This window comes from Takifugu flavidus, chromosome 19 (assembly GCF_003711565.1).
Source record: "Takifugu flavidus isolate HTHZ2018 chromosome 19, ASM371156v2, whole genome shotgun sequence".
NCBI classification, from domain to species: domain Eukaryota; kingdom Metazoa; phylum Chordata; class Actinopteri; order Tetraodontiformes; family Tetraodontidae; genus Takifugu; species Takifugu flavidus.
Window position 1 is genome coordinate 4,810,204 of NC_079538.1, and position 14,904 is coordinate 4,825,107.

The 14,904-nt window shown below is 49.6% G+C and overlaps 1 long non-coding RNA gene across 2 annotated transcripts; it reads right to left on the reverse strand.

The window, feature by feature from the left end:
* Window positions 1-6,136: 6,136 nt before the first annotated feature.
* On the reverse strand, window positions 6,137-12,285 carry LOC130516496 (uncharacterized). Of its 2 annotated transcripts, XR_008947506.1 has the most exons (3): window positions 11,904-12,285; window positions 7,635-11,655; window positions 6,137-6,372 (listed from the first exon to the last, which is right to left on the reverse strand). It is a non-coding gene; the product is annotated as an uncharacterized LOC130516496 (long non-coding RNA). The 2 variants fall into 2 exon arrangements; XR_008947505.1 differs by having other exon boundaries at window positions 7,635-12,285.
* Between the last annotated feature and the right edge of the window lie 2,619 nt (window positions 12,286-14,904).

Consider the following 14,904-nt stretch of genomic DNA (forward strand, 5'->3'; position numbering starts at 1 on the left):
AAGTAATTAATCAAGTAAACAGCTTCCCGATTCGTTTCTAACACCAACGTGTTTGAAAATAGTATAATTTTAATCGGATCTCAATTTATACCTCCCCACTTTTTTTTAAAATTAGAATAACTGATCAAAACAAGACAGCGATCTATTATAGTAACTCATTGGAATCCCCGTCACCAGACCAGGGTCCGAAATAGGAAATGAGACACACGTGCGCTTTTGGGAAACCAAAGTGAGGTTGTCAAAACAGCCGTACCGAGTCTACCAGCGGGTTTCCCCGCCGAGCAGGGCTCCTCTGCGGACAATGACCCGTGTATCCAAGGTACAAAGTGTTCTCTGTGGCCGGGCCGGAGCGCCCCTACATTTATGGGGGTGACTGGCCGTGCTCAGCACAGCATGTCCGCCTGAGCGTGCGTGATCAATCATCGTGGTTGAAACAATGGAGCCGTGTGAAGAGAGAAGGCTGCAGGCCCGACCCGCCCCTCGGGCGTCCACGACGGCCCGGGTCGGCATCCGTCGGTAGCGAAATGAAAGGGAGGAGGCAAACGATCATCGGCCACATCTGGTCCACATCAGGCGGAGGTGAGACGTGGAGACGAGCACAAGTGCGCCGTGCTTTTTCATGGACTCCCCTTTAATGTCTGACAGATACCTTAAGTCAAAGCTACAGTGTATCTCCTCCATCTGTGCCCGAAGGCTCACATGGAGACCTGCTTCAATGAAACAAGCTCTTTAGTCTTTGGAATGACTCGGGCCTCTCTGCCCATAATTGCCTTGAATAATTTTCTGGAAACTGCCCTGTTGCAAAGGCATTTGCCCTTTAAATACATTAAAAGTGTTGGCAGAATGACCCACTCCAGCCTTCTTTGCTTGGTCACACAAACAGGTTTTTCCCTTTACCCGTCCTAAATGAGTCTTGCATTGGGAGAGGTCATAAATAAAGGTCAGGAGATATTTCCTACACCGTTAGTATGATTAGTTTTAGATGCCCTAAAATCTCAGGCAAGTGCAGGAGGAGAAAACTGTCACCTCTGGAATCTGCATATGGCGGTTGTCAATACTCCGGATACAAGCGTTCCTTAGCCTGCATCATAAACCAGCAGCAAAGCCCACGCTGCCTTTGTTCCTCTGGAACGCTCTGCGGTTCCTTCATAATCCCTGCAGCATAAATCAAAGATAAGTAATGAGCTTTCCCAGGAAAAGGTGGAAGTGGAAGAACATGGGGTTGATCTGCAGTCGCTAAACGCTAAGTGGCCGGTGTTGTGCTTCAGAGCGGGGGCACAGGAAACACGCGTGTAAATGCATGGCTTCTTAGGCTGCGTGTGAAATGAAAATGTCACAGTGATAAAGAGTGCACCTTCCCTAAACGAGTGTGTGTGTGTGTGTGTGTGTGTGGGGGCGTGCAAGATGGGTCGGAAGTAAAGTTGTGAGCCTTGCTGTAAATCCACACCACGAGCTGCAGACGCTAGATCACACACATGCCAACACTTGGGTCTGTTCCTCGGAGCAGCATATGTGGACGGGTGCATATTTATGTCATGGAAGTGTATGTTTAGTGCTATGTGAAACTTAATTCTATAAGATCAGTGGGCTTCTGGGCCTGTATACTTTTCTTTTATTTGCCTCTTTGTTCTGAAATGATGCAGAGCACCAGATGAGTAGAGAACAGAACAGCTTCTGTAGAAGAGAACACAAGCAGCAGCAGACATCCAATGTGTTAAAACCCCCCCAAAAAGGTTAGCTTAGGGTTCTGAAGGGCAACGCACACACCACCATGCCTGGCTATTGAATTTACCTCACGCAATGTAGTATGAATGAAGCCCTTAAAGGTATCGGCTTCCAGTCAATAAACAGGGGAATTGGCTGCATGGTTCAGCAGGAGTTGAACATGTGGGACCAGTCACAAACGCACACACTGGCGCTGCCCCGGTCACCAGTCGGGAGACTAATGTGTGCGTTAAACTCAGCGTTCAACTTCACAAATCCATCCACCGAGTCAATGGCAGTGCCTTGGTGGGCTTTGGGCTCCGTCCGGTAACACAAAACTAATCAAACTGAGCCCCCCCCCTCCAACCAACCTAAATGTTGTTTGACATTTTACAATTTGTGTCCACTTTTGTTTCCAGGCAGGGAATCCAGATCAAACGCATTGGCCTTTTCCCGTCACTCCTGATGACTCCCGGTTTGCTGCTGTGTGAGGCTGTTCGATGGCGGCGCTGTGGTGCGTGTCCTCGCCACTCCAGGTGTGTGTGTGTGTGTGTGTGTGTGGGGGGGGGGGCAGTGGCCAGTCATTTACCTTTTCCCACCTCCATCTCTCTCTCTCACCCTGAATAACTGTCATCCTGCAGGATGCACGGCATCAACGCTCCTCTGATTCAAGGGCACTTTTAAATCTTACCCCCTTTCACACACTTGCACCTCATCTAGCTCCCCATTGCTCCCCTCGTAGACTCGGGGCATGTGGTTTTCCTGGGCAGGAGATAAGAGAGACGTGTCAGCCTGTGGTACTGAGCAAACACATCTTTTATCCCGCCCCCCCCCCCCCCTCCTTTGACTCCTCTCGCCCTCTCCGAGGAGCTAAAGGAGAAGAGACAGATCTCCTCGTTGCTGACGAAAAAGCCTCTCCTTCCTCCTCCGGTGGGGCACATCAGAGGCATGTGCTCCTCGCTTTATGAAGGGAAAAGTGGTCCCCCGCCCCCACAAACTCTGCTTCCATTTATCTCCGACTACCTCACCCTGGTCCCCGTGCACACGCTCACATGTCTGCGGCACATGCACGCATGCACAGGCTGGGTTCGCTTTGATTCCTGATTGCCTCTGGTTTCTGCGGCGGCTCGATCAGGTTACTGTTCAAACTACGTGCCGAGCGAGGCGTGCGCGCCCGCCTGAGCCGTCCCGGTGTGTGGAAGTGTGATGAGAGATTCTCAGTCGGCGTTGAGAGTGGCGCTGTGTCGGGAGCTATTTTTAGCACAGGCCTGAATCCGTCCCCCGGCTGACAGCGCCGTTCCGTTATCGTCGGGCTGCAGCGCACGACTCTGCTCTCGCTGCTATGGGGGGGGGATTCTGATTCTATTCTGAGGCTTTTTATAGGCTCCTCTACTCTGCATACATTCTGTGACTTAGTCAGTGTGTCAAGTACTTGGGGGGGAGGGGGGGGGGGATATTTCCCGTAGCTGGACGACATACTTTCATTGTGCACGGAAAGGCTTGACCTCACTTGGCAGACACACCCTGCAGATTGCACTTCACACGTTATTTCCCCTCCACGCCCTGGGCTATAGCGCCCGCCATCACCCTGGCCCTCGCAGTCCCATCCTCATTACAGACCAGCGTAGCGCCGGCGTTGGCAGGGTCACGATTGAACTGCGTCGACTTGACCTTTGATGGGTAGAACCGCGTGAAGGGTCAGATGGTGGAGCGGCGCGAGAGAAGGCTGTGGAGGGGTTCGATTCCTTGAAGGGACATTAACCGCGAGGGCCTGAGGAATGGCCTTGTCCATCACAAGTGTGTGAGTGTGTGTGTTTACCTTGCAAAGTGTGCGTGCGCTGTGATGTCTGCTGGTGTTTTTATTGCACATGAGCCGTATGGCAAAAACAAACCTGGGAAAATGATCCTCCAAACACCAAGTTCTACTGTAACCCCCTTAACATCTGACCTGAGACCGGGGTGATGTTCATTCAACTGGTGTACACGGAGCTCTTGGCACAGGGAAGCTGCGTGTTGGATCACACACACACACACACACACACACACACACACACACACACACAGAATTTGAGTGTGTTTTTCTGTGTGAAAGTAGCAAAAAATGCCATCAGAAATGGGGAGACCACCTCTTCCTGTTTCAGTACCCAGCTCTTACCGTTCATGGAGATGGCAGTGGCGTGTTTGGTCTGGGTTAAATGCCCGATCCTCTGGTCGGGTTGCTCAGCCTGATGCTGGCTGAGGCGGGCTCAGTGTAACTGGTGCTGTCTGGCCCTCTGGGTGGTCAGGCTGCTGAAAAGGTTTTGGACTGGGTCCAGGATAAAGTCCTCAGTTGGCTCCATGGCTCTTCCGGAATAGACTGGCCAAAAAAGTTGTCCATTTTGTATTGAGCACTTATGGTACTGTAAATACTTCACTTTCAATATCCAGCTCGGAGTCTAACTGCTCGCTCTGACTGACACTTTCGCCGAATTGCAAGTATTTTCCTTTCGTTGCTGTTTCTCCATTTGCAGTGAAATTTGTTTTACTTGTAATACTGTAAACCTTCCATAGAGCTCAATTAAGCAGGAGTTTGGTCTAGAAAATTCAAAGAAATGTTCCTTTTGGTTTTACTCTAAAAGCCCTTTGAGGTTTTCTGGAGTTTTCAGTTACAAACGACATCTTTTCCCTGGCAGCTCTCTGAATCGGAGAGGAAAAACAAAATCTACTTGTATCTCCCCATTAATAATTCATGTTATTTTTTGAGAAAGTCCATAAAGGCAATTTTAAAGAGATTTTTAATTTATGCAACTGGGACTGTCGTGATTTTCAGCTTGAAACTACAATTTAGCGGTTAAGATTTGCTATCGCCAAAATCACATGTACTCTAACGATAAACAAACAAAATAACAGCCATTAAAATAGGATTGAGCCAAAGAAAGCATTGCCATTGATGAATGGAGTCAATTATCCAAGCTCTGGCCCTGCTCCATATGTAAGGAATTGTAAACTACAGTTGTTAGCATGGCCGCCGAGGGACACGAGCTAAGACATTTCTATCTAATCAGCTTCAGATCACACTATCGCTTCATATCCATTGTCTTTGTGTGGTCTGTTTTCATATGCTGACTTGTAACTGCAAACTATTGTATCAGTCTTATCTGTCATCTGCCTCCAAGTCTCAATCTTATCAGCTCCGGCACACTCTGCCCGAATACTACAACCTACGGCCTGTAGCGGGCGGGTCAAAGTTCGCCTGTTCCTGGGCTCACCCCTGCCTGACCTCTTCTGATGGGATAGCCCACGCACACAAAGGAACCCCAGTGGCCAGTGGAACCACCCCAGTTAGCCCCAGCAGGGACTGATGGGAGAAAGGTTTCCGGGTCAGGGGTCAGCGGGATGCCACATGCTCGGTCATCTGTCACAAGGCTCACTCATCTTGGATGACAGTGGAGGGCTTTGAGAGGTGCCCTGTCCTCCGTCAGAGCCCCAACACTCACGAGTGGATCTGGTTCTTTCAGGCTCCTGGCGATGAGAAGTAGGGACGTGTTAAACTGGAGGGAGTCTTCATGCCATGTCGAGCTTACAGCAGTTTTTTGTTGGGTTTTCTTTCCACAGGATGCTTACAAATCGGCTCGAAGGATTGCAGACACGTTTCAGTTCTGTTTTCCTGTGACTGTCTCACAAACGGAGGCGACAGACGCAGTATAGGGTCGAGGTCAGCGTGTCCAGACGGGATGCAGGGCTCAGTTCCATGGCAGAGCGCCGCCGTCACTGCTGAGGAGGTGAAACCTGACTCGGATCGATGGGTTCACCTCAGCTGTTGTCCCTGGAGGCCGCTCACTCTGGCTCACTGCCTCCACTCCCTGTCTGCCTTTTCCTGCAGCTTCACTCTCTACGGACCTTCTCGCATCTTCTCTTTCCCCAGATCTGGAGAGCGCCACGCTCTGTGCCACCAAAACAAACCAGGGAGCACAAACAATCCAGAACAAATAATATATCATTACCCAAAAGATTGAGTTAAGTCCTCCTCTGTGGCCAACCCCCCCCCCCCCCCCCACTTTACTGAGTGTTCATCTTCCTCTTTGATCGATCTGCGGAAGGAGCTCCTCTATCTTCCTGTTGCGGACGATCAAAGTGTCTGAGGAATGTTTTTTAATTCATATGGTTCCAATGTGTGTGTGTGTGGGGGGGGGGGGGGTGCATTAGAACATTATGGCTACTATACAAACTCCCAGGGGAGGCATGCTGCAACACATGTGTGCACTCTACATATTTGTAAGTGCACATATGTGCAGAAATATGCACATGGTAGAATGAATGGGCTCTTGGCATTGATCTGGTTTTCGTTTTGTACCATCGGAAGTCTTGGGGATGGGGGGGCAGCGTTGTTGTTGCATTGAGGGCAACAGTTCAAGCAAGACACACAAAATACAACCAAGATGAAGAACTGGGGCAGGTTATGACAAACATATTTATTGTGTTACCTCTCCGATGCACAGAATCAAATGGCTACAACAGAACAGCCGAGTGGAACGCTGACTTTTGCTGGACGAGGGCAAAAGGAGACGTGGTGGATCTGTGCCTTCCTTCCACAGGAAGTCAATTAGTGCTGCTGACGGGGCAGACTGACGGATGTGCTGCGCAAACTCCACGGCAATGCTGCCGGTCCTCGTTATTATCCAGCCTTCACTGAGTGGAAAGGATGGAAAATGGTTAGAAATTAGAATTAGGGGGAGTGGCCATAAACAAGATCTGCTTGGCGAGTGAGGGAGCTCATCAAGGTGTCTCTCTGTGCCCCCAGACCTGCACCTGGGGAACACTTTGCCCCGATGCAGCCGTGACTACGTCCCTGTGTTTTGGATATGAAAAAGGAGAGCTCCAGCCAAGAGCCTTTTCCTGTAAACGTCCTCCTCTGGGTGAGAACCATGAATCCCCCTCTGGCAGCATTCCAACCGGAAGCACAGATCACGTCCAGTCAAAACTGGCCAGTGTTTGGTTTCCACCACGGAACGCCACTGGCGCCCGGCTGTGTTTGGGATAGAGGGGAGGGCTTCAGGATGAGAGGGTGTGATACAGGTGAACAGCGGACCTCTTGTATCTAATTTGTTAATTTTCCTGGAAGTGAGGAAAACCTTGACAACCTAACGTTTCTAATGGAGAGAGGCTTTCATCTCTCAGCGCTGTAATTGCCCCGCCAGTGCCAGTTGCTGGGGCCACATGAACACACGGAGGTGCCAGGCCTTCTCGACACATGTTACTATGCTTTTGTAATGAGTTGAAAACTCCCATCTGCTCTCTGCTCCCCTTTCTTCTCTGGGTCAGTGGATACGAGCCATTAATCATTACCTGAGTGTGTGACAGCCAGCTTTTGATTGCAGGTTGGATCCCAGCGCCTTTGACGACTTTCTCCGGCTGACGTTGCTCGAGGGCTGAAGGCAGGAAGGCTGGGTGGTGTGTGTGTGTGTGTGAAGGGGGGGGGGTCGTGTAGAACGGGTTGAACACACATCACAGGAAGCATAATTGGCCGTGAGTGAGCGCTTACTGGATCAGCAGCAAGTGCCCTGACTGAGCAGTGTGTGTCAACCTCCGTGTACCCCCTCCAAGCAGCCGGAGATATTTTTTAATTCTCCTCCAACATCAGCCCTCAGGAATGCCCCACCCACCCCCACCCCCTCCCCACCCATAGATACCATACTTCAGGCCCTGCTCCCTTTCATTCACTCTTGTTCTGCTTCCCATTATCTTTATTTGAAATGCAGATCTATATTGACTCATCAGAAACACATGTTGGCGGCGTCCCTGCGTGTGTGCGGCCGGCGCATGCAGAAAGACGTGCGCGCCCACAAACATGCAGCGCACGTGGCTTATGTACTCAAATTCACTTATTTTCTGTATGAAATGTGATCTGAATGTTCGCTGTAAAACGGGCCCGAGGTGCACTCCGGAAATACCTGGACGTATAGACGGACGCGCGCCGTTTGATCCTGCGCTGCCAGGTCACCAGAGTTCAGAGCCTTCACAGACATTCCTGTCTGATCACAATCTGCACCACGGAATGGTTCCGCCTGCAGGTACAGTAGATCAAGTTGGTTACGAATGCACAACCAAGTTGGATCTGGTGGGACGCCTGCTGAAGGGGGCCTGCTGATCAAGCACAGGCCTGTCTTGGCTTCTACCCCAGTCTGTAGTCTGATGAGGGTGACTCCGTGTTCTAACGGCTCCTTTGATTTCCTTTTTGCCACGTGACGTGTTCTTGGAATCTCAACAAAGGAATATAGCAGTGATGTGTAGAGTCCTATTAGGGTCCATACCAAGGCCCCCAAACTGCTGGTTTTTAAATCTAGGTACATGTTACAGGACAGTCCCCCCTCCCATTGGGAAATAAGGCATCTCGGAAGCAGCGGGTTGTGTTCATCCATAAACATTTGGCTTCAGGTAGAAATGATCTTTTTCTGAAACAGAAAGATACATGATGACAGGCTCCACATGTAATAGGGAATAAAGACAATAGCAGGAATGTGTTGAAAGGGTTTCCTTCGCCTGGACGGAGAAGAACTTTTTGAGCACCGAAAGGTAAAGTTTTGCATTTTTCTTTCTGAAAGTCCACCAGAGGAGAGGCTGTTTCCGCCATCATGGCAAATTCCTCTGCAACTTTCACAGCGTCGGCCCGACAGCGGGTTGTCTTTGGGGTGGTCGCGCTGAAGAGGCCCCCTGTTTCATAGCTGCTCAGGTCCCCTCCTGCCATGCTTGGCTAAAATAAAGAGGCTCTCTGTGTCCTGGGGTGTGGAATCAGCGATATCCCACCATTCCTTAACTTGTGGTTCCAGTCTCCTCATGAACTGCCTACATGTGTTCCATATCGATGAGCTTTTAGTCAAGTCAAAATAGTGGGAAAATACTGAAGCATTGTTCATTTATTAACCGTTTTTCTTCACATCAGACAAACTATTTTGCCAAGTTTTGTTGCATGAGGTTGGGCAGATTTGCTCAGTGGCCAGCAAATAAACAGGTTGTACCGGACAGTGTCCCAGCACTCGGATTGGCGGGACTGTGCCTCAATTAGCTTCCAAAAATGGACACAGAAGCTCGATTACCACATAAGTTCAGCACCAGGCTCCAGTGCCGAGGCTCCGTTCGAAATGCGCTCCCTGATTGGGAATCATTGTGCATCGGATTAGCATGTGGTAGTCATCTCCAGCCAATTAGCAATAAAGATGTAGATAATCGGTGCCCTCCTTTTGTTGCCACGTCCATTATCCTAATCGGGCCAGCCGGAGTGACGGCCGCGCATACGTGTGCAATAAGTCGACCATTGTCTTTGTGAACCCAACTGTGGAGAGGAATTAAATATTGGTGGGGGCTGTTTTATATGTTTTTTTCCTTCTTCCTGGTGCTGTGACAATGCCAGGCAAGGTGAATGTGGGAGAAGCCCTCCCACATTAATTTCCTATTATCGCTTCCTTTGTCTTGTACCTTTTTTTCCATTCTCTTTCACACTTCCTTGTCACACCCCCTTACTCCATCATTCCTCTCCTCATCCCTCTCTGCCTGTAATTTCCTGCTCTCTTTGTCCTATACATGCTATAATACGACAGATAAATGACGTCAGTCTTGCGGTTGCACTCATTACTGTAATAGCCTGGCGCGCTCTGCTCGGGGAGTGGTGGCCAGACATATTTTTTCTTCTGTAGCCTGCATTGCTGGTGGCTCATCTCTCTTTGTTTGTCTGGCTCTTTCCCTCTGCTACTGTCTTTGTGCTTTTGCTCCGCAGTCTGCTGCTTCATTGCCGGTGTCATGCGTCTTTGGCTTATTTTTAAATCTTGCCACTACCGCCTTGGTCCCTACGCCCCTGACACCTGCATGCCACCCCTGTTGCTGTCTCTCCTGGCAGTTGTTTGATTGATATGGTGTCTTCTCTTTGCTGTCCAGTGCACTAATGATGATGATCCTGTGGCCTGCTGTGTATACTCCTTTGGGAAGTGTCAGTACCAGGGTGGTGTGTGTCCGTTGTCGTGGAAATATCAGTGGCGGCTGTTGAAAATGGAATCTCAGAGCCAAAGGAAGGGCAGTGAATCGACCGCGCTGTCTGCACGGGGCTGTCAATAATGAGCTTGTAGTGCTTAGGGACTGATGAAAATCCTAATTTGAACTTAATGGCCCCCGTGGAGGAGTGCAGGCTTGGCTCCTGTCTGTGGGAGAGTGAGATAAAGGACACGGCCACAGTCTTTAAAGAAGCCCAGCGCAGATTCTCATGCATCTCTGAGGTTTTCCTGTGATATAGGAGAAGGGAGGAAGGCAATTGAAAAGAAAAATGTCGAGTCGAGCCCCCTCAACTCTCAACGGGGCAATGAGAGATGATGGGTGGTGACAATACACCCTTCAACCAAAAATGTGCTTCCTCTCCTCTGGCCCTCCACCTCTTGTCTTCAGGCACCCCCCTCACAGCTGTCTTTACCACGGGGCCCTGGCTTGAGAACCTTTTTGGCGTCTCCAGGACCCCAAACACGCTGCCCTTCCTGATCTGAGAGCTGTCACCCCAGGATACTTCAACCTTTGAAGCCCCACTGCTGGGGCTCTGACCATGAGCCACAGGACAGCACAGGGAAGCTGCACAATTCTTTTCAAATATCGTGGCCTGTAGAACATCTTTGATATAAACCCAACATGACAACAGCAAATTACAGCCGATGAAGGGCAGAGGGGCCCGAGGGAAGCTATCACAGGGTGGACAACACAATGACGAGCACAAAGCTACTGTCCTGCTGCATTAGCTGTGTCTACTTTTTATTTCTCTTGCCCTCTCCATCTCTCCCAGTTTTGGAGGCTTTGTTCCCTTGCTGCTGTCATTACCTCTGTCAAGTTGAATAAATCTGGTGGGATCATGTGGACGAACTGTCAATTATTGATGTCGTGTGAATGTTAGATTTTATGTGAGCTTTTCCCAGCAATGTCGGATTAAGGCCTCGCTTTATCAGTGCCGCACTGAGACGATTGTTTGTCTGCTATTGATCAAAACCAGGCGTAATCAATAGTTTCCGTCTCGCTACAGTGGTGGAAACGACTGAGAAAATGGCAGCAAGGCGGGAGAGACGGCCTGACGCCGTCTGGTCCGTAACATTCTGATCCCGTGAAACCACTGAGGCATTAAAATGAACGCTGAAGGATTTTCATAACCTCCATCATTTTCGCCCCCTCCCGCTTAATCTTGCAGACTTTGCAGAGGGTTAACCGTCTGCTTCGGGAGCAGACCCCAGTTATGTAACCCGCTGATAGAGTTGTTATTGGGGACTGATAAGGGCATGTGATCCCCACGGTGGAATTAACGCGCCGCTCCCTTCAAACCCCCCATTTTTCTTCTCACTCAAAGCAAATTTCTACTAAAAATCTTCAAGCTGTGGCGGAGGCTTCAAGTACAACAAAGACAATGCCATTGTTTTACAACCCCCCTCCCTCCCTTATCCTACCCACCAAATTATAAGTACCCCACTGGGCTCCAGAAAAAAGCCTGTCGGCCTCAATTCCCTAAAACTCTACGTCTAAACTGTCTCTTTAGATTGCTGTGAAAAGAAAAATGTTTCTCCTGTTTTTGTCTTCAGCCTTTTGTTCCCCCGGGCCCCCGATTGTCTTCTAATTGATGGCGCTTTGAGGTTTAGATTCATCGTTGATTTTCCCATGCTGTCGATGGGCTGTGCAATGATTGAATGGAAAGGGCGCCAGGAAGGTACCGACACAAACAAACAGAAAGCCGACATGGCACCAAAGTGAGAGGAAACAGGATTTGAAAGCTGCAAATGAACCGACTCCAGCGTTTCAAATATTACCCCCCCCCCCCTCCAAAAAAAAAGATGACAGTGAGGCGTACCTTAGAAGAGGAAGGAAGGAGTGTCTGCTCGTGCCTTTACCTGCATCCTGAAGGTCACCTCTGCTCAGTCTAGTGTGGCAGCGGGTAGGTGCCCAGGGAGGGCTGCAGAACTGAAGAGTAAGCACAAACAAAGACAAGTGACCCCAGAGCCGGTGCCACTTTTGTCTCGGAGCGGCCGCATGTTCTCCTGCATCACATTTAGAATTTCCTTCACGTGACAGGAATGCAGAGTTGGTTCCTTTTGTGTACAGCTGAAGTTCTTGATTTTCCACTTTAAAGGACACATTAAAGCACGCGTGTTGTTTTCAAGGTCTGCGAGGACAATCTCCCTCTGTAAAAATAGAATATCTCACTCTACCCTTTCTCTGCCACCTTGTGTTTTCATGAGACTCCTTTTTGTGAGCGAGGACCTGTCCCCCGTCTGACACGTTCCCAATATGAAGAAACGGCGCGGATTTGCATGAATTTGCCTTGCTGTTGATGATTTGCATATCCATTGAAGTTGAATATTGTCATATTTCATGGGTCCCAGCATCTTGCAGCTGCGTTGAAAGAGATGAATTAAAACCATTTATCTGTTAAAGGTCCTGCCGTGCCTCAGGACGTCTCTATTTGTCTTGGTAACGGTTGACGACAGGAAAATCTCTCAAACGCCATCGCAACAAATTTACTTTCGGAGACAAAAGAGCCCTGAAAATCTGAGCCCGCATCTCTGCTTGGGAAGCATTTAAGGCGCTGACACTGAAGACGTTCTGGGCATCGTCTCGCCGGGCGCACCATCCGCACCGAAACCTCCTGTTGTTTACACCGCTCCCCTCTTTCTCTCCCACCGCCCCCCCCCCCCCTTTCTCTTGCATAATAGCTGTTGTGGCCGTGAGCTAGTAAGCAGCAGCAATGAGCTCACCGCCGCTCATCCCCCGCCCACCCAGCCTCGGCTGGGTTTACTGAAAAGCAGCCAGTATTTCATCATCCTCGCCGTCTCCACTCGGTGACCCTTCCTGTAGTTATACCTGCGCTCCCCTCACGGTGGCAGCCCAGTCATGCGTTTTCCCCTCATCTCAACCCAGACGCTTTGTCCTCGTTGACTGTGTGTCTGCTTGTAAAGGCTGCCAGGAACACCAACCGCCTGGAGTCTGCAACGCTCTCCCTCTCTGGGACCGGCTTGTACCAGTAGACACAAGCGATAGAGAAAGGGAGGTGAAGACAGACAGAGAGAGTGTGGAAAACAGGAAGCAAAAAAAAGGAGGGGAGGGCACATTTAAAGCAGGGTGGATGTATATATGGCGAGAGAAACAATAGGATGCTCTGGGACCTTGTGGGATTTAGGAAGCGGTTATATAAAACGGACCGGGAAGAGGAGACAAAGAGCGGGACAAATATAGAAAAATCAGACAGGCAGATACAAAGATGGATGAGGTGAGGAGGAAAACAGGGGGAAGAAAGACAGGAATAGTGTTCTGTTATAGAAACTGTCTACATTTCATCAGGCCACCAACATGTGGTGGCAGATGTTCATGCCGGGCGATGATGCGATATCATTTTCAGGTATCTGTTTTAGGCATTGGGTAGGATGGGGAAGGATGGGGGCTGCGACGGGTGTAAAGGTGCCATAATTGAACGTGTAAGCAGGAAGGAGAAGGGCTCTTAAGTCAACACCTGTCGTGTGCTGAACCGTGTGTGCGTGCACGTGTAGCTGAGAGAGAGAGAGAGAGTGGGGGTAAATGTGAGGAAAAGGGCTGGAATGCTGCCCAATCCCTTGGGGGATGCCCCCCCTTGAATCGCTCTCTGCTCCCCAAATGATACCTCATCTCTCTTATATAACCATATGATCCTTGTCTTTGTAACAAAGGCAGGCACGAGAGGAAGACACAGACAATGTGCACACGCACGCTGCACAGTCAGGAAAGGTGTTGGAGGTATTGTTAGCGGGATAGAAGATGTTGGCCCATGTCCAGGGGAGGATTATATCACTTCCCTGTTGCTTTCTACTTCAGTACTGGGAAATCTAGTTGAGCCCCAACTGTGCCAGAGCTTCCCCTCGCTGGCACCTCTGCCCCGCCAGCTGCACATCATCATGGGGGATTCAGGCCGGTTAGCGATAGAATTTATTTACATCCTCGGTGAGCACACATGTTCCTTCTCATCACCGTCATCCTTTTCACATCCGTCCAGTATTTACACACTTGAGGGCTTCAACTGGAACTTTGAATTCCATCCGACATTTTGATCTGCTTTGCTGGAAGAGCATTGAAGAGTGTCCATGTGATTGAGATTCTCCTTCCAAGATTTGAACTTGCAGGATATTTAACTCATATTAAATGTTTCTGCTCATATGTCGTTTTTATGTGCTGAAAGTTCTGGTAATTTTCTGGTGCTATAATGGCAATGAATAATAAATACATAAATAAATAATAATAATAAATAAAACCATTTGGTTCCAAAGTGATACATATCGTTTTCAGGCATTAGTCCCATAAAAGCTGAAGGATCCCAAATAAAAAGCGCTAAAGTGAGCTGTCTGGGCACTTTCACTGCAGCGTGACCCTAGTGTGGTGACCTTTGACCCACCGGGTGTACGCACAATGGGGTGCAATAAAACACCAGGGATATGGTGAAGTGGTGGAACTCCCCAAGGTCAATGATTTTTATGGGACGGAGAAAGCAAAAGAAAGCAAGTGGGGTAAAAAGAGCTGAAAAGGATGAGAGGAAAGGGAAGTGGTCGTAATTTTTTAAGAAAGAGAAAGTCACGGAGGAAAAGGGGCATGTGATCGCCCACCCACACTCCCCCCCCCACACACACAGAAGCCTACTTTCCTATTGTTTTGGTCGACTCGGGACCCCTGAAGTGATTATGAAATTTAATTACAATACCCAGGGGGTCGGTATGGAAATGAGTTTCCATGTTTCTGTGTCACCAGGAGCATTTAGAGGAAAAGACCCCAGAGGGAGACGCAGGAAGTGCTCGTCATGACAGCTGGGGCATCATCCGATGGGGCCAACGCTGAGCCTGTGACGAGAGCCCCCTATCGTAGAAAAGGGCGGAGTGAAAAAATACCCGGACAGAAATGAGGGCGACAAGCTATTCCTCCCGCCTGGCAAACGCGCAGATGTGTTCCGCGCAATCCAATCACGTCTCTTGAACACGGAATGTGCGTAGCTGCCATAACGATATACGACATCAAAGTCTGGGCGGTCGTAAACTCCAAGGGATTGAATAACCCCTCAGATTAGCACTGTACGTCATGGCAACCGCCCCCGCTCAGGGTCTCAAGCGACATAAACGTCCCCATACGCCGAAAGCCAGTGGCGAGCTGGACCTCACTGACCGCGTGGTGGATGACGGTGCACGGGCAAATGTT